The following is a 23053-nucleotide window of genomic DNA, read 5'->3' as shown; positions in this document are numbered from 1 at the left end:
AACAAAGAAACAGTATCTGTAGTTGGAAAATACAGCCTTGGTGCTTAAGACGCCATGTCAGATTTCTGTCTGTCCAACAGCTTATTCATTGGAAATAGTTTTTTTTTTTTTTTTTTTTCCTACAACATAAAGAGTAACTATACTCATAGACCTCACTGGATGGAATACACAAATATCTATTACATTTGTAGAAAGAGACAATATAGATGCATAAAAGCATCAGCCAGGACACGGCCAAGGCCCAACTGTGGAATGCACCATTAACTGCTCATGTGCAAGTTCAAGCTAAATCTATGGAAAATTAAAACAAATCCACTAGAGTCAAAGTATATCCTTAAATATATCCCACCCACATTTAGAGACCACCTTAAAATAGATTTGATGCAGTGAACACTAATGAACAAAGATGAAAGGGCTGTAGCGTAATGTCCAGGATATAGTACATGAAGAAAGCAAAAGGCCATTAAAAAGACAGGAAGGAAAGAAAAGACCAGAAAGGAAGTCAGAAGAGACTCTGAAATTTGCTCTTTAAATGAAGTGTAGATAAAGCGAATAGAAAAAATGACAAAGTTAAAAAGCTGAATGGTAAATTTCAAAGGGTAGTTAGAGAAGACAAGGTAAAGTATTATAATGAAATGTGCGAAGACCAGGAGTTAGAAGATCAAAAGAGAAGAGCATACTCAGCATTTATCAAGCTGAAAGAAACGAAGAAAAATTTCAAGCTTTGAATTGCAATGTTGAATGAAATATTCTATGGTCAAAGTACTGAATGATACAGGAAGGACAGAGGGGAGATAGAAGGAGTACACAGAGTCATCGTACAAGAAAGAATTGGCCCATATTGCACCTTGTCACACAGTATATGATCAAGAACTGATGCCACTGAGAGAAGAAGTCCAAGCTGCACTGAAGGCAAAAAAAACAAGACTCAGGAACTGACAAAATACCAACTGAGAAGCTTCCACAAATGAATGCAATGCTGGAAAAGCTCATTCATCTATGTCAAGTATTTGACAGACAGCTGCCTGACCAACCAACTGGATGAAATACATATTTGAAGCCCTTTCAAAGAAAGATAATCCAACAAAATGTGGCAAATCTGTTGCAAAAGAACTCTTTAAAATCTCAAAAAGCAAATATTTGACTTTGATTACTGGTGCATCTATCCCAAATCCTGGTATTTTAATTGCATCATGAGTATGCAAAAATGGGACAATGAAAAAAGAAGAAAGAAGAATTGATGCATTTGAATTATGATATTGGCAAAGGATATTAGATATAACATGGACTGCCTGAGGAACTAATAAATCTGTCTTGGAAGACGTACAGCCAGAATTCTCCTTAGGAGTGACAATGCAAGCCTTCTTCTAAAGTACTTTGGACATGTTATCAGGAGGGAGCAGTTCCAGGAGAAAAATGACATGCTTGGTAAAGGAGAAGGTAAGCAAAAATCAAGATCTTCAGAGAGATGAATTGGCACAGGGCTGCAACAATGGGCTCAAACCTAACCACTGTGAGGATGATGCAGGACCAGCGACACATTGTCCTGTTTTATGTATGTAGTGTCCCCTATGAGTAGGAGCCAACTTGAAGCATCTTACAACAACAACAATTAGGAAATTGCTTTGTGAATAACAATTACATAAATAACAAAGTCCAGGAAATTAACTGGTAAGATTGTTACCATAATGTGGGCAGAATTGGAGCATATCTGACTAATGAGAGAAATGATTTATTTGCCCGCTTTGCCTTTTTTTTTTTTCCCTAAATTTTATATAATAAGTTTATATTTTTGGACAAATTGCTATCTTAAAAGGAAAAAAAAAAGAAAAACATATACATGTACAAATTCTCTCTCATTCAAATAAGCTCTAATGGGGCATTAGTAATATAAGAAGAAAAAAAATACATCCAAATGGAGTAGTCACAGCCATCAAGGGAGATCCCAACCTAGGATTAATATAAAGTAATAGCAGCTTTTTAAATTTATTTATAATGGAATAATAAAAAAGAACAAAATATTGTTTTCAATAAAGACCCACTAAGGTAACTTAAAAGAAGCTCTGGTGGCATAGTGAGTAAAACATTTGGCTGCTAACCAGAAGGTCAGAGGTTCAAACCTACCAGCTGCTTTGCAAGGGGAAGATGAGGCAATCTACTTCCATAAAGATTCACAGCCTTTGAAACCCAGTGAGGGTCACTATGAGTTAGAATCAACTCCATGGCAGTGGGTTTAGTTTTTTTCTTTTTTTTTAAGGAAAACTAAAGGCCTTTTATAATGTTGCTTATGGTGGGTGGCTTAATTAACATTGAGAAAGCAGTAATATAAAATCTATTCATAGTCTATGTTGCTTCATTATTTTTTATTAAGAATAATTATTTTAAAACATGCAAAGATAAAATATGTTTGCAAGAAAATCTTAAAAACCTAAAAATTTCCAGAAAAGAATAAGAGAGTCTATATTTGGCACAGATTAATTAAAGTGTCTTTGCCACTAAGTGTTACACTCAGATTATTGAGAGAATTTGCAGATAAGATTGTAAAATCAATATTGGTCATCTCTGAAGAGATTTAGTGAAAAGAAAAGGATAGGAAAATTGTCACGTCAATCTAATTTCACAAAATGGAACAAGAATAACATGACTAGGGTGGGTGACCTATGGCAGAATATCACATAGAAATGGTCTATCTTAAACTATTAGTTTTTCCAAATCTTGACAGAAAGTTTGATTTCACAATTGGCAAGATAGATAACATGTGTTACAATGTTTCATACTTCATTATCACTGTTTGTGTAAGGATCATGAGGAGAGTGGGGGTTATGAGTATTTTTTGTTTTTCTGTTCAACACGGTGATTCTGAATGAGGACCTGTTGAATTTAACAAATTACAGTTAAGTACAAATGATCACAATGAACTTTTATTATCATCATCACCTTTGTCATCATTTGATGCTTTTTTCTTCATCATCATCATCATGGTAGTTAAATCTGTAGGTCAACTTGGCTGGGCCAGGTTGAGTGTCTGGGCAGCCGGTGGTAGTTATTCCCCGTGATGAGACTGGTAATCAACTCCATGGTGGAATCTACTTTGAGCAGCTGAGTAGCTGCCTTAGAGAATGTGGTCTGCCTCCTGTATATAAGCTGAAGCTTTGGGGAATGGTCTCTAGCTTATGGCACCTTTGGACACTGCATGTACCCATGTTGTTGTTCAGCAGCCTGCTATGCTATGCTGACCTTGGGACTTTCAATGAACTTAAATTAATGGCCAGCTGTGTGGTTTGGTAACATCAAGACTGTGCCTTTTTATTTGTCAACCTTGGGTTTGTCAGCCTCAACAGCCAGCAGCTGTCTGAGTGAAGAAACATCTCTAGTTCCAGTGGGCCAGGAACAGGAGGCAGAGCTAGAACCTAAGGTTGAGGGGCTTTCACCCAGCCCCTAGTGCCTGGCACTTTGAACTTGGACTTAAAGCTTCCATACTGTAAGAGAATAAACTCCTGTTTGTTAAGGTCATCCCATTTGTGCTATATTTTCTGTTAGAGTGGCACTAGGTAACCAGAACAATCATCATCATCATCATCATCATCATCATCATCATCACCTTTTCTGTATTAGATGAACTTTGAAAAAGTAATCATTGGGTTTAATGCAAAACAGCTGGCTCCAGAATTCTCTCTGTTTCCTTAAATGCTACTTTTACTTAAAAAAGAAGATAAGGCAAATTGTAGCTGACTTGTTTATACAGTCTGCCAAGATAAATACAGCTTTTTTCCAGGCTTCACATGGAGCCCTTATGTACAAATATGAAGATATGCATTGTATTATTTTGAGATTAAACTCTAGGGGACTAATTGATTTGTAGGAAAAAAAAAAAGGTGTCCATATAAGTTAATTTCAACCTGGTACATGATCCATCTTGGTGTGTTCCAAGTCTCCACCCTCAATTCTAGCTTTTTGTACATTTATATTCATGCACTAGCAAAGGCCAGTGATGGCTTAATGATCAGATTCATAGATAGCCAAAAGCTGAAAATAGACACAAAAGCATTGGATGATGAAGTCCAATTAATCTGGTCCAAATACAGTAGGTAGAATTTAATAAACTATATTTTATAAGGGAGCTCTGGTAGCATAGTGGCTAAGGCACTTGACTGCTAACCAGAAGGCTGGCGGTTCAAACCCACCAGCCACTCCTTGGAAGGAAGATGGGGCAATCTACTTCCATAGTGATACTGCCTCGGAAACCCAAGGAGGGGTCACTATGAGTCGGGTCCGACTCAACGGCACATAACAACAACAACAACAAATTTTATAAAAATAAATGTTAATTATTTATGATCAAATACTCTACCTATTCCTTGCACTATCTTAAAACCAAACCAGTTTTGAAAATGGCTTAATATTTTCATGGAACAAAGTTAAATATGATGTAACAGCATAACAAAAGCTTATGTTTTGATTCTAAGGAAAAGATCACTTAATTCACACTGAACTCTTAGGACTAGACAACTGGAAATGAGTTCTATATCTGTTTTAAATACTACATTGTTGAGAAAATATTTACAGATATTGAGAAGATGGAGATATCTCAGCACTATATTCTTTTATGATTCATTAAAGGGGCCAGAAAACTAACAGTGGGTAATCTGAGTCTAATGAGGTCACTATAGTGATCTTAAACTATTTGAATAACTAGAGTATGGATGATATTTAGCTGCTAGAGTTGAATATAAAATCAATGAGTCAAAATCATAAAAATAGTATGATTTGTATTTAATAAAAGGAAATATATATTTATATATAATGAAATCAGTTTCCTTATAAGAGAAAAAAAAAAAAAAAAAAACACTTATTGAGTTGATTTAGAATCATGGTGACCTGATAGGATTAGAATTGCCACATATGGTTTTCAAAACTAATTTTTTTGTGGAAGCATACCACTAGATCTTCCCGCAGAATGGCTGATGGGTTTGAACCTCCAATCTTCTGTTTAGCAGCTGAATATTTTATAGTATTTTCAATCTTTTCAGGTTTTCATGAAGTATGAGTTCAATTTGCCAATGACATTAAACAGGAGTTTAAACATCCAACACAGTGGCAGTGGGAAGGTAGGGACCAAATTTAACATAGATCATTTTTAAAATCTATTCCAATCTTGTGGTCTCCTTAATAGAAATTGTACAATTTTCCATTGCTTCATAACTGGGATAAAATGAATTAGAAATTGAGTAATAGACAGTAGATAATAGAATATAGTAATGTAAGAGCAAAAGTTGAGTTCAATACTTTTGAATTCCCAATAGTTAACTTAAAGTATATGCCAGTGATTCCACCCATTGCTGTGGAGTCAATTCTGACTCACAAAGACCCTATAGGACAAAGTTTAGGACTTTCCAACAGGGTTTTTATAAAACTATATGGAAACAAGCTGTTACATCTTTCTCCTGTGATGTGGCTTGTGGGTTCACATGGCCAGCGATTTGTTTAGCAACTAAATGTTTAGCCATTGCACCACTCTATGAAAGTATTGAACAAAAATATCAGATTTGCCTTTGATATACAGACTCATTTTCTGCTTATAAAGTCTGATATACTGGGAAATAAATTAATTATTTCAAGTTTGACTACAATTCTCCAACTCCTCCTGTATTGGTGGAATATTCTGTATATTTATTTAGTAAGAAGATTGAAGACTAAAATTATAAGTGAGAGTCTGACAGATCTAATACTGGATTGTTTCACAGAAAATTGTTGCTCATCATGGAATTAGATCAAGGTCACAAACTGACTGCACGTAAAATGGAGATGCTTCACAGATGTGGTTTCTTTCCATGTTTCCCCATGTCATTCTCAAGCAATTTGCATTGATGGCAACATTAGCAAAATAGGACTATCTTATCACATTCATTATATAATGTAACTTAATCAAAATATGACTATTCCATCACATTCAAAAGCACTCTACTCTCCAGTAGAGAGCATTATATAGGGTACGTACACTAAGGGATAGAAATCTTGGAAGCTACCTTGGAATTCTGGCTACCAGAGAAACACTTAATTTTAAGGATTAGAAAGATTTATTAGTGTTTAAGTCCTACTTACCATTTTGCGTGTCATTTTCATCATTTGTATGCCAATCACTTGTCTGTCAGTTTGTTATATGGTGGTGGCTTGTATGTTGCTATGGTGCTGGAAACTATGGCACTGGTATTTCAATTACCTGCAGGGATACCCATGGTGGACAGATTTCACTGGAGTTTCCAGACTAAGAAAAACCTAGTGGACTAATTCTAAGACTGGTCAGTGAAAACCTTACAGATGAACAGTGGAATATTATCTGATATAGTGCCAGAAGATGAGCCCTTCAGGTTGGAAGGTACTCAAAATATGTCTGGAGAAGAGTTGTCTCTTTAAAGTAGACTCATCCTTAATGTGGGTGAGGTAAAGCTTTTGGCATTTTTATTAGTGAAGTGGAATCACTTAAAATGAGAAGAAACAACTATGACTATCCATTAGTAATTGAAATACGCAATGTATGAAGTATAAATCAAAGAAAATTGGAAGTCTTCAAAAACGAAATGAAATGCATAAAGATTAATATCCTAGGCATCAGTGAGCTAAAATGGACTGGTATTGGTTACTATGAATTGAAAAATTCCATGGTCTACTATGCTGGGATGGATAAATTGAAGAGGAATTGTATTATATTCATAATCAAAAAGAACTTTTCAAGTGATATCCTAAAGTAAAATGCTGTCAGTAATAGGATAATATCTATATACCTACTAAGGCATTTTACTTCTAACCAGAAGGCTGGTCGTTCAAACACAACAGCCACCCCATGGAAGGAAGACTGGGCAATCTATTTCCATAAAGATTTATCACTTCAGAAATCCAAAGTGGGTCACTATGAGTCAGACTCAATTTGATAGCTGTTGTTGTTGTTATGTGCCATCGAGTCGGACCCAACTCATAGCGGCCCATCCTTGGGTTTCCGAGGCAGTATCACTACAGAAGTAGATTGCCCCATCTTCCTTCTGAGGAGTGGCTGGTGGGTTTGAACCGCCAGCCTTCTGGTTAGCAGTTAAGTGCCTTAGCCACTATGCTACCAGAGCTCCCTAATTTAATAGCAGTGAGGTTTTGTTTTGTTTTGTTTTGTTTTACAAGGAAGAACAGTCAATACAACTATTATTGAATTTACGCACCAATCACTAATGCCAAAAATGAAGCAATTGGAGATCTTTACCAACTCCTTCAATCTGAAATTGATCGAATATGCAATCAAGATGGATTAATAATTGCTGGTGATTGGAATGTGAATGTTGGAAACAAAAAAGGATCAGTAGTTGGAAAATATGTAGATATGGAAATGATGTCAAAGATCACATGATAGAATTTTACAAGACCAATAAGTTGTTCATCAGAAATGACTTCTATCAACAACATTAATGATGACTCCACATATGGACTTCATTGGGTGAAATACACAGGGATTAAATTGAATACATCTGTGGAAAGAGACAATGGAGAAGCTCAATATCATCAGTCAGAACAAGGACAGGACCGTCTGCTGAACAGACCATCAAATGCTCATATTCAAGTTCAAATGGAAGGTGAAGAATAAGAGCTAAAATACAACCTGAAGTATATCCCACCTGAATTTGGAGATCATCTCAAGAAAAGATTTGATACACTGAGGCTATCATACATGAGAAAAACAAAAGGTCATTAAAAAGGTAGAAAAGACCAAATGGATGTCAGAAGAGACTCTGAAACGTGCTCTTGAACATATAGAGTAGCTAAAGTGAACAGGAGAAATGATAAAGTGAAAGTTCTAAAGAGAAAAATTTAAACGGTGTCTTGAGAAAATAAAATACAGTAGTCTCATTAATCCACAGTTTCACTTTTCATTTTTTGAGTTACCTATGTCAACCATGGTCTGAAAACATTTAAATTGTATATCCTTCTGAGTAGCATGACGAAATCTCTCATTTTCCAGCTCCATCCCAGACCCAACTTTCTCCTTCTCTGCTAGGCATTAGCCTGAAACACATAGTTGGGTGAGCAGTTATGCAGTGACCAGCAAACATCAGATGGGTTAATGTTGCCCGTCTGGGGCATTCTGGCTATGTATGTATGTTGTTGTTGTTGTGTTTTGCCATTCAGTCAGATCCGACTCATAGAGACCCCTCCTTGGGTTTTTGAGGTAGTATCACTAGGAAAGTAGATTGCCCAACCTTCCTTCTGAGGAGCAGCTAGTTAGCAGTCAAATCCTTTAGGCACTATGCCACCAGAGCTCCTTATGTATGTATAGGGAAAAAAAAAATTATATATGGAGTTTGTACTATTTGCAGATTCAGGCATCCACTGGGAATCTTACAATGTATCCCTCATGAATAAGGGAGGAATACTGTATTATAATGAAATGTGCAAAGACCTTGAATTAGAAAATCAAAAGAGAAAAACACACTTGGTATTACTCAAGCTGAATGAACTGAAGAAAAGAATAAAGCCTCAAGTTGAAATATTAAAGGATTCCATGTGGAAAATATTTAACAATGTAGAAAGCATCCAAAGAAGATGGAAAGAATACATACTGTCACTGTACCGGAAATAATTGATCAACATTCAACCATTTCAGAGTAGCATATAATCAAGGACCAATGGAATTGAAGGAAGAAGTCCAAGACTCACTGAAGGAATTGGCACAAAACAAGGCTCTGAGAATTGATGGAATAACCATTGAGATATTTCAGCAAATGGATGCAACACTGGAATTGCTCACTCATCTTATGGCAAGACATTTGGAAGATAGTGACCTGCCCAACTGACTGAAAGAGACCCATAAATGTGACCATTAGAAAGAAAAGCAATCCAACTGAAAGCAAAAATTACCAATAATTTATGATACCATACACAAGCAAAATTTTACCAAGGATAATTCAAAAATGGCTCCAGAAGTACATTGACAAGGAACTACCAGAAATTCATGCAGGATTCAGAAGAGGAAGTGGAACAAGGGATATCATTGCTGATATCAGATAGATCTTGGCTCAAAGCAGAGAATACCAGAAATATGTTTACTTGTGTTTTATTGGCTATACAAAGACTTGGACTTTGTGGATCATAACAAATTATGGACAACATTGGGAAAGAATGGGAATTCCAAAATACTTAATTGTGCTCATGAAGAACCTGTACAGAGACCAAAATTATGCTCAAGCATAATAAGGGGATATTTTGTGATTAAAATCAGGAAAGGTGTTTGTGAAAGTGTAACTTTTCACTATATGTATTTAATCTGTATGTTGAACAAATTATCTGAGAAACTAGGCTACATGAAGAAGAATGTGACATCAAGATTTGAGGAAGATTCTTTAACAAGCTGTAATATGAAGATGACACAACTTTGCTTGCTGAGAGTGAAGAGGACTTGATAAACTTATCGATGAGATCAAAGAGTACAGCTTTCAGTCTGGATTACACCTCAACATAAAAAAAAAAAAAAAAAAAAAAAAAACCTTACAATAGGACCAAGAAGCAACTTCATGATAAACAGAGAAAAGGTCAAAATTTTCAAGGATTTCGTTTCACTTGGATCCGCAATCAATGCCCGTGGAAGCTGCAATAAGAAATCAAATGACATATTGAATTGAGCAAATCTGTTACAAAACACCTATTTAAAGTGTTAAAAATCAAAGATGTCACTTTGAAAATTAAGATGTACCTTACTCAAGCCATGGTATTTTCCATTGCCTCATAAGCTTGCTAAAGCTAAACAATGAATAAGGAAGACTGCAGAAAAATTGATGCCTTTGATTTATGGTGTTGGCAAAGCATATTGAGTACACTACAGACTTCCAGAATAATGAACAAGTCTGTCTTGGAAAAAAAGCACAGCATGAATTCTCCTTAGAAACAAGGATGGTGAGACTGTCTCATATACTTTGGACATGTTATCAGGAGGGCCCAGTCCTTGTACAAAGATATCATGCTTGCTAAAGTAGGGGGTCACAAAAAACAGGAAGACCCTCCTTAAGATGCATCAATAAAGTGGCTGCAACAATGGCCTGAAGTGTAACACTGATTTATGAGTGGCCCTGATTGGGTAACATTTTGCTCTGTTGTGCATATCATCATGATAAAAACCCACTGCCTTTGAGTCAGACCTGACTCATAGTGACCCCCTTCTTGGGTTTCTGAGGAGGTATCACTACAGAAGTAGATTGTCCAACCTTCCTTCTGAGGAGTGGCTGGTGGATTTTAACTACCAGCCTTCTGGTTAGTAGTCAAATGCCTTTGGCACTACACCACCAGAGCTCCCTATCATCGTGTTAAGGGGGGAACCAATTCTATGGCATCTAACAATAGCAATAATAATGGAGATACAATGCCACATAATTTGGATGGAAGGAGAGAGAGACAGAAAGATGTAGGGGGGAGAGAGAGACAGAGAGAGATTGAGAGATTATCATCCAAATTAGACCTGCTAAAATTGTTGACAAAATTGTTATTATGCTTGGTTTGTATTATTAGAGTTTGATCAACAGGTTTTTCTACTCTAAATATTCCTAAAATACACCTAGTGCTATAGTTTTTCTAAGTTGGAAGGCATGTAATTTAAGTTCTCATTTTGATTACCCCTAAACACCACTGAGCCTTTTTCACAGATAGAGTTCTCACAGTTTCTTGCACAATAAAATAATTGATAGGAGATGCTTAGCCCACTATGGTTATTAGTACATTCAGGAAATTTCTATCTATCTATCTATCTATCTATCTATCTATCTATCTATCTATCAATCTATCATCTGTCTATCTATCTAGACTGAGTCCATTACTGCCTATTGTTAATCAGTTTAAGATTATCTCAATATGCTACTAAGAAACTTGGACATTCTTATCTTCCTTAGGCTACAAATTCTGATGTTACAAGCATGCTGATGCAGGGACTGGAAATCTAACTTTGCAATCCAAAAACTTAGCCTGAACACCTGTATTATATATTCAGAATCTTAGAATTTATAGGTATATTAGAGCTAATTAAATCTGCCTACTTCTATTGGATAAAAATATTTAATATCAAAGAAAAGAAATTAATTAAACTAGGATTCTCCTTTTCTTTCTCCTGTAAGAACCAGAGGGATTCCCTCCTTTGTCAGGTAGAGATACCTTGTTCTCCATATCTGGGAATGACATTCTTGTGAGACTATACAGCATTCCTTCATCCCATTCATCTTATGACTTTCCCATTTGTGCTTTTCATCATATAAGGAATGCTTATAATCCTACTGGCTGGGTCCACTGAGGAACAGACCCAACCTTAGACAGAGGCAGAGTTGGTTACTCTCACTTGACTCTTCCTTACTAATTCTTACCTTATAATCTAATTGAGAGCAGGGACCATTCATCTCTATGTTCCTTACAGAGATTCATTTGGTGCTTTCTCCAGCAAATAACTCCCATTTTGTTCTTCAAGAGATTTTACATTCATGAATTAATGGGATTCCCAAAACTGTCCATAGTCAGAAGAAGAAATAAGAAAAGAAAAGAAAAACTCCTTGGAAGGAAGGCTGAGGAATCTACTTCCATAGTGATACCACGGAAACCCAAGGAGGACTTGCTATGAGTCGGGTCCGACTCGACGGCACATAACAACAACAGCAACAATAGTCGAACCAATAAGCAGAACTGGAATTTATGTTATTCCGGTTAGTTTGTGCCTTTCCTACTATTGTTTTCAGGTGCAATTCCTGCCTTAAAGCTACAACTTTACAACTGTCTACGTAGACCAGTCAGACAAACAATTTCTCAAAAGTTCTTTCAATTTGTCTTCTGTCCACTAGTTGAATTGTTATATTTACTCTCGTAAACTAATTTTTCTGAGTTACCTATATGAATTCTTTAATTCAGCACAATTATCAATTAATTTACTAAAAAGGGAGTTTGTATAATGCTTTGCCTTAAACGCAATTACATTCTAATGTCGGTTGCATGCAATGTTGAAAGGAAAATAGCCCAGATAACACTGATTATTCATTGAGTTACCATGAAATATGGAGTGGATTCTACAATTACTAGTGTAACTCCATTTGTCTACATGGTAATTCTCAACATTGCTAAGTTCTACTGGTCATTTGTGGGTTGATACTGTTTATAGTACTAACAGATGTTAAATTAGTTCATAAAAACACCTAGGAACAACTGTAGCAGCAGATTGCTTGTAAGTAATAGGCAAGATTATAAAATTCTGATAACATGAAATGCAATAGGTTTATACTGAGACAAAGAAAAAGTGCATATAAATATTAGAGACAAGGTGTGAAATGGACCAAATTAAGATAAAACTAAAACAAATGGGTTCAATACAAGTTAATAATGTTAATAATAAAGAAAGTTCAGGAGGTGCCTTACCACTAGGAAACCTCTGTGCATCTCCCATCCATTTTTGAGACACTGCTATTATATATCCCTTTGCTATTCATGATAATGTCTTCTGCATATAAATATGTATGTCATATATAGATAAATATCAATTCAAGGAGAATAATGAGTAATATTTACCTGAAAATTAGGAGGCTGTTAAAAGTTCCATATCCCCTCTAACTCTTTAAAATAAGCAATAAAATTGGGATATTTCAATAGTTTTCTAATGGAATTCAGGTGCCACCTTCACCACAACCACAAAGCAATACTTAAGTAAAATGAGGCTGGATTTGCTTCCATATTATTTCTCTCCAAGGACTATGTAATATAGCAAGAACAACATCAGCAATAAAATCCACAACAAATGTTAAAGAGAAAAAATTAAATAATTAAGATGCTTCCCTATATTCTAGAAGTTGTTGCAGTCTAGATTAGTTTAAATAAAATTGAAACTACTCAACCATAATTGCAGATTATTCGAGATAAGCATTGGTATGAGTTAAGATATTTTGGAGGAGAGATAATATTAATGCTATTTCACTGTAAAATCTTGGGAAAAATAGATGTTCTTGCTAAAACTTTCAAATAATAAGAATTTTTGATGTCTGGATTTGTCAGGGAGGAGGGAAGCAGTGCTTTAAGTGAGAAATTTGAAAACTGGGTATAAGGTAGATTTTAAACAGCATTTTAATTCTGTTCAGTAAAATAATTTATTACTCCTGCTACAAAAGAGGCAGCCCTGTTGATTCTCAATGCTTTTTAATGCATTGTGACTAGCATTACAATGACTGACGCACCACAATGAGTGGAAGAAAAAGTTCTCTCTCCCTCTCCCTGGCTGTTGCAGATCAATATGCTGGAAGAAAATGTCACAGACTCCATTGAAGGTAATAGGTTTAGATCACCATTACACTTTCTATTCAGTGAGCTGAGGCTGTTTGGGCCATTTCTGTTGGAAAATTCACCTGTTTGAAAAGATTCATTTTATTCAATGCAATAGAACAAAACAGCAGAGCAGTGAGCCTACTACACCTTGTGCCGCTCCTGCTTTCTCTTGCACATACTTTCCTATTCCAGCTGTGCAGCCAGATTTAATTGAAATATATGGAAACTGCAGATGCTGGGCCATTGACAAAAAGGAGTAGCCGAAGCAGGCATACATTTTCCTGTTATCTTCCTGCTACTTTTCAGCACTTCTTCCTTTCATTTCTCCTTATTCTGTGCCTTCCTATTCTCTCCTGCAGAACTTCGAACTCTGTCAATGCTCCTTGCCAGTGTTCTATTCCCAGAAGCCCTACCATGGGTCATTCCATTCCTTCAGACATCCTTCACCTGGGGGCCAGTCCATGATCCCTGGCTCTGCTAGGTAACTGAAGTGACAACATCCCTAGTTTCATATGTTGATGCTGCCACTGGAACAGTAGTTTCAAGATACTCCAGAACATTAAAGATTGCCAATTTATCTTCAATGCTTACCTACTGGCAGAGACTTGAGAACTTGAGAAGGAAACAGCCTATTCCATCCTTCCATTTACCTGACACAAAGTTATTTGACTGGGGAGTTGCAACTTATTCTTTCATCTAAGTGGTATAATAGTAAGAGGTATCTTGACGTAGTGGCTAAGGCATTCGGCTGCTAACCAAAAGGTCGGTGGTTTAGACCATCAGCTATTGGACCCACTCATTGTGAGGAAGATAAGTCACTCTGCATCCATAAATATCTACAGCCTTGGAAACCCTACAAGGTTGCTATGAATTGGAATCCACTCGATGGCAGTGGGTTTGGTTTGGTTTAAGAGAGATCTTGAGTGTGTGGGGAATTGTTCAGTCCCCTATTAAACTCCATTAGTCTCCTCACTTTCTTTCTTTTTTTTTTTTATGGCATTTTTTTTTTTTCAGTTTTATAAAGTGATATGGAAATGAAGGTTCAAGTCTCCTTCCAAACAGATTGTAGCCCCTAAGTCTCACTGAAAATAATATTGGATCCAACACTCTTATGAAATTAGGCTTGGCACATACAGTTCCACATTCATACTTTTCAGGAAGGTTTGTCCAAGAAGTTTTACTTCCCATGTCTGAAATTACCATGGTCTGTTTTTGAATTATGTATTGTCATGTTTTGTTTTTTGAAGGCAATATTGTGTAGCAGTTAAGACTTAAGGTCAGACAGCACATAAGTTTTAAGTCACAGCTTGCCTGTACACTTATTAGCAGTAGGACCCTGACAAAATGAATACAATTCTTAAGAGCTGCAGTAGAGTTAAAAACAAACAAACAAAAAAGAAAAAAAAAAAAAAAAAAAACAAGATGTCTGTAAAGCACTAAACCAATCAGCTGTTGCTGAGTCTGTTCCGACTCATCATAACCCCGTGTATTGTGGAGTAGGGCAGGGTTTCACAGGATTTTCAAGGCTGCGGCCTTTCACAAACATTCTGCCAGGTCTTTCCACCATGGTGCATCTGGATTGGTCCAAACCTTCAATCTTTCAGTTAGCAGTGGAGTCCTTAACCTTATGTGTCACCAGGGACTCCAAAAATGTACCTTGCAAGGACCTATTTCTATTATTTTTACTACTAATAAAAATGAAATAATTGAAACTCATCAAGCTGCTAACACATTTGTATGGATGAGTATGTCAGAGCTATCCCACTCAATGGGATTTAGTGAGCTCACATTAAAGAGAATAAAGGAATTGGCCAAGGACAAAGTGGAAAAATGGAGACAGACTCAACAGGGCCCCACTTTTTCCCAAATCAGACGTTAGAAAAACACAGATGAACAAATTTTTTCTAGACAATTAATGTATTAAAGCCAGCTATTAAAAACAAACACACAAAACAATTTGGCATTATTATCCTGTGAGTAATGTTTGTACTGGGTAAGAGATCATTAAAAGTTCAAATTCCAAAGCTCTGGACATCCTTCAGCCCACAAATCATTTAGCCAACTAAAGAGAATTCTCATGCTAATGAGGGCAAAAAATTGGATTCCCCAGTTTACAGAGTACACCAAACTGAACAAAATTGTCAGCATAACATTTAAATTACTTTTTTGATAAGCTTGGCTATTTACAAATCATCAGACAATTACATCTTCCAAAAACTATTTAGCATCAATTCACTCTGCCTTTTCAGCAGTGCACTTGGCTAATTCCAAATAAATTGAAAAAAATTACCTTGCAGATTGCAAGAAACTGACCAAAAACAATCGCTAGGGTTATAAATTCTATATTGTTAAGAAAAAGAGTTTTCTTTTGCTTTATCACCCATACTCCAGACATTAACCCTTTGGAACAGAGAGAAAGACAATGAACATAAGACCTAAGACTGAATTGCATCTTAAGAATTCCTTAAAGAAAATTTTCACCATCACTTAGTTGTCACATTTAATGACTTGGTGTGATGTCAATTTCTACATGCCCGTGACCTTGTAATTTCTGATAATTAACTATAATCCTCATAGGAGGAGAGATTTTAAACAAGTTGCCCTCACTTTGATTCCAATTCCTGACATCTCCATGTCTGGACTTGTCAGGGAGGATTTTTCAGAAGTAGATCACCAAGTCTCTCTTCAGAGACAGCTCTGAGTGGACTTGAACCTAGAACCTTTTGGTTAGCAGCCGAGTCCATTAACTTTTTGAACCATCTACGCACTCCGGAAGAGAGATGTCAACCCACAGAATGATGCCCATGTTTTGGGGATCCAGAACCAGGCCCTGTGAATCCTACTGTTCTCTCAAAAAGCAGTGAAGTTGTAAAGTTGACTCCTCTCCAAACTCTTAGAAGTCCTCAGGACAACGCTCCTTAAAACATCAAGTAAACTGTCTCATAAAACCTGCTCTGAAGACAAGATCTGCAAGGGAGGAACTCCCTCTTGAAATCACAAGGCCAGGACAACAATTTCTCAGCTTATGTGAAAGAATGCTAAGGTTAGAGTATAATGCTGTCTCCGGTGGGTCAATTCAAAATGAATGCTGTTTAAACAGACGTGGGTTTTAGGTGGGGGGTCTGGTGTAGTGCCTAAGGCATTTGACTGCTAACAAGAAGGCTGGCAGTTCAAACCCATCAGCCACTCCTCAGAGGGAAGATTAGGCAATCTACTTTCTTACAGATACTGTCTTGGAAACCCAAGTAGGGGTTTTAGGTGTATATAACATGGATTATACACACACCAGTTGCCACAGAGGTGACTCTGACTCATAGCAACCCTTTGTGAGTCAAAGTAGACTGTGATCCAGAGGATTTTCAATGGCTGACTTTTGGGAAATAAATCCTCAGGTCTTTCTTCAGTGGTGCAAATGGGTAACCTTGAATTTACAACCTTTGATTAGCAGCCAGTATATTAACCATTTGCAACATCCAATAGATATACAGTTTGAGTTTGAACTATTTTGTATTCAAATACAGGGCATTCCTTTTATTCAAAATATGTCTCATTCACTCCTCTCCAATAAATTGGCATTTAATCAGAGAAAGCTCTTATTTATTTATTTATTTTTTTAATTCTAAGGCAAGTTTTAGCTTTTCTTAATGAGAAAATAAGACTGCTCACTTTTAAATAATTTTAAAAAGTAATACAAACTCAAATGTCAGTAGTAAATAAGTTCATATATTATTTATTTTATTTATTTTTGTCTGGAACCCTCTGGCATTCTCCATTTGCCCTTGGAGATGCTAGTTGTGCCTAAATGAAGACTGAGGTGGCTGCACTGATAGGTTGTAGCAGGCATATTTACCTGAATCAGACTTCATCACCTTCCATGTAGCCTTGTCCTTGAACATGCATGTCCTTGTGAACTGGACTAATCTCAAGTGGCACTTGGTATAAACCACTGAGATGATGAATGCTTCTTGATTAAAAGGATCGGGATGTCAACACTCTTGATAGATATAATGTCCACCAAAGATGTTTTAAAGTTGAGCCAGAGAAGGAAATTCACAAGGTACTGAAAACCTAGAAATCCAGCTACAAAGAAGAGATAGATGTTAAAGCCATCTTCCAAATCAACTTGGGGTTCTTTTCTATGCTCCCAAAGAAAAGACTGCCTTCTGTGAGGTAGGCAGTCTTTGGCTAAGCTATATATCACACTTAGGGCTTGTAAATCAGGGTCTTTGGGGGACTTGAGAAAAGGTGAAAAGATTGCCATTGCTCTAGTTCACCTCCTCTATCAGGGGGATGACATTATAGGACAGTGATTAAGTAAAGAGGTATTAACAGTCCAGTGGCCGAAAATTGTCCACTGAGGACAGTTTTGGGCAAAAGTAATTAACTTGATTTACAACAGCTACTGGTCCTAGAATACACTTGAGCCTCCTGTCTCTCTGTAATTGTTAAAAAAGAAAAAAAGGGGGAAAAAAAAAGATAGATTTCACCAAGACATGTTAACCCCTTGTTATTTACAGTATGGTAGTCACTCTTATCTTAGTAGTTATTTTATTCACTATATAGTCCTAGGTTGGATTTCATTCCGAAGTCATAATAGTCTTTTAGCTGAAGTGCTTACAACTGATCACTAATTCAGATTCAGGGCATGAATACTAAAGGAAAAAAAAAAAAAAAGATACCAATTAAATTTCAATTGGTTATTGTTTAAAGCTGCAAAAAACAGAATTTCCATTTCAACTTAATTGACTAGGAGAAAGGGTTAAAGGAACAAAATATGTGTGCTGTTATATTTTGCACTTATACTTCTATCTTTTTTCCAAATAAATGTCTTTCCTAGGCAAACAGGAATTGAACACAAGTGTTCATAGCACTGACTGAATAGCACTGTTACCATGGCCATTACTACAAATTTGTTTTTCCACAAGCCCAAATAATAGCATCTAATTTTGTTCCTTGCTTTGTTTGAAGCCACTGGAAAGACAGAGGTTTGTGTATTCCATGTGTCCTAAAAATCTGTCAAACTGTTCCAAAAAGAAACAAAAAATGACATTTTTCAGTGCATGAAAGATATTTGTTGTTGTCAAAAGAAAATTCTTCTATTGATACAACAGTGAAGTGTTAGAAAAGGGGAGAAGAAAATGATTTTTCTTTCACTCATACAGCTCATTTTCTTCCTTTCCTTTCACATTCGTTTTCCTGCCAGGCCAAAGTCAGCTTTAGTTTAGGTAGAAAATTGAGACCAAACAGATAATATGATTTGAGGTTTGTAAGACTCTTCTTTGACCCAAAACAATGCTGCGAATTCTACCATTACTGTTTTCTTTACAGAAACTCTCCAGCTACAGAAGTCTTACCGCAAACGTGGAAAGTAATAACTTAATGTGAGCTTGTTTCTTGGGTATTCAGCGCATAGCAGAGATCTGAGGAAATAGTAGTTTGGATTGTTTAGAGATTTACTTGGGAGTTCTGGTGGCATAGTGCCTAAGAGATTTGAATGCTAACCAGAAGGCTGGCGGTTCAAACCCACCAGCCACTTCTCAGAAAGAAGATTGAGCAATCTGCTTCTGTAGAGATACTGCCTCAGAAACCCAAGGAGGTGTCACTATGAGTCTAGAACAACTCATTGGCAGTCAGTTTTTTTTGAGAGATTTACTTGAATTAGTAGGAAGGTGTTGCTATTGAGAGTACTCAACAAATGAATCAATATGTAAATGTATGTCCATGTGAGAAGGTTCTGGAGAAAAGAAAAGCTAGGTGAAGAGATTGACTGCCCCTGTGGAGTTTTAATTAATCAGTTGAGTCAATAAGTTTTAGTTGGGAGAGTGAACAAAAGCCCCCCATTTAGTAGGTGTGTTTTGGAAATGCTAGGATTCCAGGTGGTAGAGCTTAATGTTTTTCTGGGTTGGGGAGGAGTAGTTGTATCCAGAGCATATTGAGTGAGAGGAAAGTTGGTAGGGAATGAGAACAGAGAGGTGGGGACCCAGAAAGGGCTTGAGAGAGAAAGATCAGACCAACTCCAATGGGCTTTGTAGCCATTGTAAGACATCAATTACTTGGGGCAAGAGGAGACATTTTTGTAATTTGATTTTATTCATTCTGATGCGATGTGAAGGATAATATTGCATATGTCCCTGGTTATTATGAAGAGTGAATAAGGTAATACCTGGAAAACAAGCACCTACAAATTGCCAGCAAGCTTGGTCAGTGCCCACTAAGTGTAAATCTAAAAAAAACAATTATTTCATTGGTATCATCTTCTTTGTTAGAGCTCCTTCATGTCTGGGCTAAAACCCCACCTATTTGCAAACCACTTGAAAATAGAGTTTGCCTTATGCCTTTCTTTCTGTCAAAGAATTTAGATTTCCACATAGTGACTGATTTAAGATTTTTGTAAATTGATGGATTAGAATAACTCTATAACCATCTAACTGAATTAGGCTTCATCTTCAAAGCAAGCAAGATGTACGTGGGTGGGAAGGAATATGCAGGAAAGGCTGGGAAAACTCTCCTCGTGAAAAATTAAAGTAATCAATCCTCTGGTAATTAATTCCTTACTCAGAACCTTATTCCTAAATTTAAAAAGTTATTTATTTCTAAATTTTTCCATAGTATCTAGCAAATAATTGGATATAATTTGAAACATTATGGTTTAAGATTGCTTAACTTGTGTGATAGGTAAACCCTTCACTCTCTATCCAGCTTGTATCTACTCAGCTTCTGTTGTCTCTCAGTACTCTCCTTGTCTCCACCCCCTAATTTCCACTCTGACCCTTTGTGTCCTTCCAGCCTTCTGGTGTCCCCACCCCCAAACCCCCAGTTTCCAGTGGGGTTCTTTGTCTACTTTTCCACGTTCAAGTTGCACCCCACCCCCACCCCAGTTTCCGCTTGGACCCTTTGTCTCCGTTCCCAGGCTTGTCTTGTTCCCGCCCTCCCTTGCATTTAGTTCCTCTTCCACACTTAGAATTGGTCCCTCCCTTGCATTTAGTTCCTCTTCCACACTTAGAATTGGTCCTTTTGAAACAGGCAATCTACCTCCTACATTAAAACACTAAACACCCTGCGGAGACAGGATTGGGGCCGATGCTACTTTAAGCCTCAGCCCATCTGCCCCGGACAGATGATTCAATCAAACTTATTTTTTTCTAACAATGTACTCTGGTTCTGTTCCTCTCGGCGTCTGACACCTAACATAGTTGGTGCCAAAACCCAGGACCCACTGAGGGCAACCCAGGCAAGATCTCTCCCTCCCATTGCTGACTCTGCCTCCACCACCCACCAATTCATCTCTGGTAAGTGACATTTTGCCTTTCTCACGTGGATTTCTGATTGGCCAACTTCTTTCAAGACCTAGCACTAGGCCAGAAATCCTCCAGCTTCGACATCTGGCTTCAGCCCCCAGGTTTCTGCCCTCCTAAACCTCCTCTGTGCCAGGGATGCTCACACAGGGGTTGTTTCACTCTCCTCTCGGTGTCAGGCCAAACGACAGGGCCGCCTTCCTTTTGGTTCTAACATCTCCGGAATCCAGAGTGTCACTTATCCTCTCTTTCCCTCATTTTCATGGGTAATTCTCAGTCAACTCCCTCTAAGTCTACACCTTTAGGGTGTTTTCTGAGGAATCTCTCTCAACTTGGCCTCTCTTCAGAGATTCAACCCAAGCATCTCATTTTTTTTTTCTGTACTTGGCCTAAATATAAATTAGTCAGTGACTCTCAGTGGCTTGAAAACTGCACTTTTGATTTAAGTGTCCTCTAAGACGTAAACAATTTTTTGTCAGCACCATGGAAAATGGTTAGAGACCCTCTACATGCAGGCTTTCTTTACCCTCTGGAATCAACCCTCTCTCTGTCAGTCCTTCTCCAGCTATAAAATCCTTCTGCTTTACTCTAAATCTTCTTCTACCAAACCTACCTTGTCTCACTCAGAACTGCTAGACGCTGAGACTCCTTTTGACCCAGCTGACCATTCCTGCCCCCTTTTGACAGGTCCCCCTCTGTATGCTTCTCCCGCCCTTCCTGTGGACTCAAACCCTTCTGCTTCTTTCTCTCTCCCACAAGCTCGTTCTCAAACCACCAAGCCTATAACTCCCATTCCCCTGCTCCAGAAAGTGGCGCACGCTGAAGGCATTGTCCAGGTTCATGTTTCCTTCTCCATGTCTGACCTATCCCAAATTGAGAAGCACCTTGGCTCCTTTTCAACCGATCCCACACCTATACCAAAGAATCTGAATATATCAGCCGGTCTTATGATCTCACCTGGCATGATACTTATGTCATTTTAATATCTTCCCTTGCCCCAGAAGAAAAGGAACATGTCTGGCAGGCAGCTCAGGCTCATGCAGATGAACTTCATTGACAAGATGCAGGTCTCCCCTTAGGGTCTGTAGCTGTCCCTCAAACTGACCCAGATGGGTACTATCAGATAGCATCCCCAGGCAGATGACACCATGCTCATATGATCACTTGTCCCATTGCAGGCCTAAGAAAGGCAGCTCATAAGGCAGTTAGTTATGAAAAACTTAAAGAGATTACCCAAGACCTGAGGAAAACCCGGCCCTCTTTGTCACTCACCTCACATTGCGCTGAAGACTGTGGGTGCCCAGACCCTGAACAGGCCCCATAAATTTCCATCTCAACCACAGAGCCATGGGTAATGATGGTGGTGGCAGGTAAGCCTATCTCACCTTTAATAGATACCGGAGCCACTTATTCTGTCCTTATCAAATTTGCAGGGACAACTTGTCCCTTCCTCTGTCTCTATTATGAGGGTAGATGGGCTGATATCAAAACCTTTAACAACACCCTTTGTAAATTGCTGCATATTTGGGATTCCTTTTACACAGTCCTTCCTCATCCTGGCCAGGTGTCCTACCACCATCTTCGGCAGAGATATTTTAATCAAATTCCAGGCCTCATTATCTATGTCACCCCTTTCTTCTGTCCTCCCGCAATCCCATTCTGAGTCCTCCTTTTTTCTTCTTCTTACACCTGTCATTACCTCACTGTCTTCATACCACAGTGACCCTACTCTAGTTAATCCAATTGTTTTGGAAACTTCTACCCCCTCAGTCACCCGGCATCACCAACCTATATCAATCCACTTAAAAAATCCAAATATTTATCCCTGTAATCCCCAGTATCCTATTCCTTTTTAGGGTCAATGAGACCTTCAGCCCATCATTAATCACCTCCACCAGGTGGGCCTTCTTAAACCTACCAACTCCCTTTACAATACCCCTATATTGCCCATCCATAACTCAGATGGATCCTATGGATTGGTACAGGACCTTCAAATCATCATCAGGCAGTTCTCCCTATACATCCAGTAATTCCCAATCCTTACACTCTTCTCTCTCTAATCCCTGCAACCACCACTTACTACACAGTACTAGATCTCAAAGAAACGTTCTTCTCCATACATTTGGCAGAAGGCTCTCAAAATCTCTTTGCCTTCACATGGACTGACCCTTTCACTAATAGCTCCCAACAACTCATATGGACTGTCTTGTCCCCAGGTTTTAGGGATAGTCCCCACATGTTTGGCTAGGCCCTAGCTTCTGACATACGCCACATAGACCTAGCCCCCAGCACACTCCTGCAGTACATTGAAGGCCTCTTTCTCTTTAGTTCTACCGTAGAACTGTCCAAATAACATACCATAGAACTCCTTAATTTCCTGAGAGACAAAGGCTACCATGTCTCTCCCAAAAAGGCTCAGGCCTCCCAAATTAGGGTTACCTACTTGG

Source organism: Orycteropus afer, unplaced genomic scaffold (genome assembly GCF_000298275.1).
Source record: "Orycteropus afer afer isolate SDZICR_OR568_19922 unplaced genomic scaffold, OryAfe1.0 scaffold00161, whole genome shotgun sequence".
Classification (NCBI taxonomy): domain Eukaryota; kingdom Metazoa; phylum Chordata; class Mammalia; order Tubulidentata; family Orycteropodidae; genus Orycteropus; species Orycteropus afer.
Note: the sequence above shows the minus strand (reverse complement) of the source record.